The sequence below is a fragment of the Sinocyclocheilus rhinocerous genome, unplaced genomic scaffold, assembly GCF_001515625.1.
Source record: "Sinocyclocheilus rhinocerous isolate Xijiao unplaced genomic scaffold, SAMN03320098_v1.1 scaffold45, whole genome shotgun sequence".
NCBI classification, from domain to species: Eukaryota; Metazoa; Chordata; class Actinopteri; order Cypriniformes; family Cyprinidae; genus Sinocyclocheilus; species Sinocyclocheilus rhinocerous.
In genome coordinates, this window is record NW_015632734.1 from 1,103,197 (window position 1) to 1,105,545 (window position 2,349).

At 33.1% G+C, this 2,349-nt stretch overlaps 1 protein-coding gene across 2 annotated transcripts in view; it reads right to left on the reverse strand.

The window, feature by feature from the left end:
- The window catches only part of gpr155a (G protein-coupled receptor 155a), a 30,155-nt gene that overhangs the window by 24,806 nt on the left and 3,000 nt on the right, over positions 1 to 2,349 (reverse strand). The window lies entirely within an intron of this gene.

The window sequence follows — 2,349 nt, forward strand, 5'->3', positions numbered from 1 at the left end:
CAAATGAAGTTCTTAGCAATGCATATTACTAATCAAAAATTAAGTTTTGATATATTTACGGTAGGACATTTACAAAATATCTTCATGGAACGTGATCTCTATTTAATATCCTAATGATTTTTGGCATAAAAGAAAAATCGATAATTGTGACCCATACAATGTATTGTTGGCTATTGCTACAAATATACCCCAGCGACTTATGACTGCTTTTGTGCTCCAGGGTCACATATATGTAGATAGTCAAATCCTGGTATAATGGCACTGTCTAGTCGAACCTTTAACCTTATGAAGCATATTATATTATATTTGATACATGAATTTCTAAGGCCTCTAAATTATCATCATGATCAAAATTTGGCTAAATAGCCTGCTGTACAAAATATTCTACATGCCTTCTGTTGCCTCATTGATAGTTTTTTACAAATCCAAAGGCTTTTTGGCCATATGAATATCCGCTACTGCACTAATTTGCATATGACACCTCTGAATTAATCTGAGGTGTTTTTCCTCCGTGAAGATGAGCTCCATATTGTAACTATATCATACTATATGAGCCATAAAAGCCTGGTGTGTAAAAATAATACAAAACATAACACATATGCAAACTCTTTTATATTTTCTTTTTAGTTTACAGTTTTACACGTTTTATATTTTATTTTGTATAAAGGTTCAATTACCTGTTCCATTTAAACATATAGTCAAACCAAAAATTATAGATATAATATTTGATTTTTTTTTTTTTTACTAGTGGGGTGCAGGCCACTATAGTTCATGACATATCTGACTCATATCTGTTTAGCTGTTTGCCATCCGAAAAGAAATCTCATCAGATTTTATAACTCCTATCCAAACCACATTAATATGTGATTAAAATGTGTATGGATAAACAGTCAGATCGTTTATCCGTTATTAGAGACATGACGTGTATGTAATATCATGCACATCAGTAGCATTTATAGCTTTTAGATACCAGATTTTGACTGTCTGATCAAATAAATCCAGTTTTATTATTCCAAAACAAGGTCTGCAGTGTGAACACATCAGTCTTGAAAATCGTATTTGGAAATGGATGTATGTGAAGTGTGAATCAAGTCAATTCAGACTGATTTTTATTAAGTTATTTTCAGTCAAACCAAAAACTATTCAGATATAATTTTTGATCATTTAGTGGGTGCAGGACACTATAGTTCATTTATGTAAGTGAGGATAGCAAAATAAAGTGAACTGTGACAAATTATACCCAAAGATTCTTCATACAGTGGACTACCAGTAAAATTAATAAACAATTTGGGACTAAAATTATTCAAACACTTTGACCTGACCATGTTTTGTTTAAGTGTTTTTTCTTTAATTGCTAATGCGACCTTTTTACACCACAGACTGAACAAAATTAAGCAATGCTCGGTAACTGGTTGACCTAAATTGGTATTATCTAATTGTGTACTTAATTTTAAAAGCTGAATCATTTTTGGTTGATTGTAATCCATTACATACCTTTCTATCAAAGTTATCTAACATTATCAAGCTGAATTTGTTCTGACACAGTTTAACTCTGAGTTCTTGTCATATTTTATTACCATTTTCTAAACTATAGCAAATAAACGGTGATCATGTGAGAAATGTTGACGGTGTCTGAATAAATTTTGGTTTGACTGTGTGATATATATATATATATATATATATATATGTGTGTGTGTTGTCAAACGATTAATCGCGATTAATCGCATCCAAAATAAAAGTTTTTGTTTACATAATATATGTGTGTGTACTGTGTATGTTTATTATGTATATATAAATACACACACATGCATGTACAGTATATATTTAAGAAAAATATGTTATATTTTTATATTAAATATGATTATTAGGGGTGCTCCGATTGATTGGCTACCCATCACTATCGGCCGATAATCACGTTGGGATGTTTGATCGGCGGTCTCTAAAAAGGCCGATCTCAAAAAACTGATCTCAAGCTGATAACGCTGCTATGAGAGATTTGGCACGACATGCAGCTGCACCTTCTCAGTCTCTGTCCTGTGCGGGTAATTTTCTTCATTAAATAACTTATAAAGTCATTTGAAAACCTTGTGTGAGACGTAATTTCACAAACAACGTGAGTGAATCACCGCGCACGCTCTCTCTCTCAAAATACGCAAATGGCATCAAATCACCACACATCGCGTCTGTCAATAAGCGAGCTGCACGCTACACAGTTGACACAGGAATAGTCACTTGCACAGTCGAGGCAGTGTCACATCGTCACTAAAGTTTATAAATTGTATTACCTTTAAATTCTTACCAGTGTTTAACCATTCAGTGCTCGCGCGCTCTCCTGGAGACCATGCACAC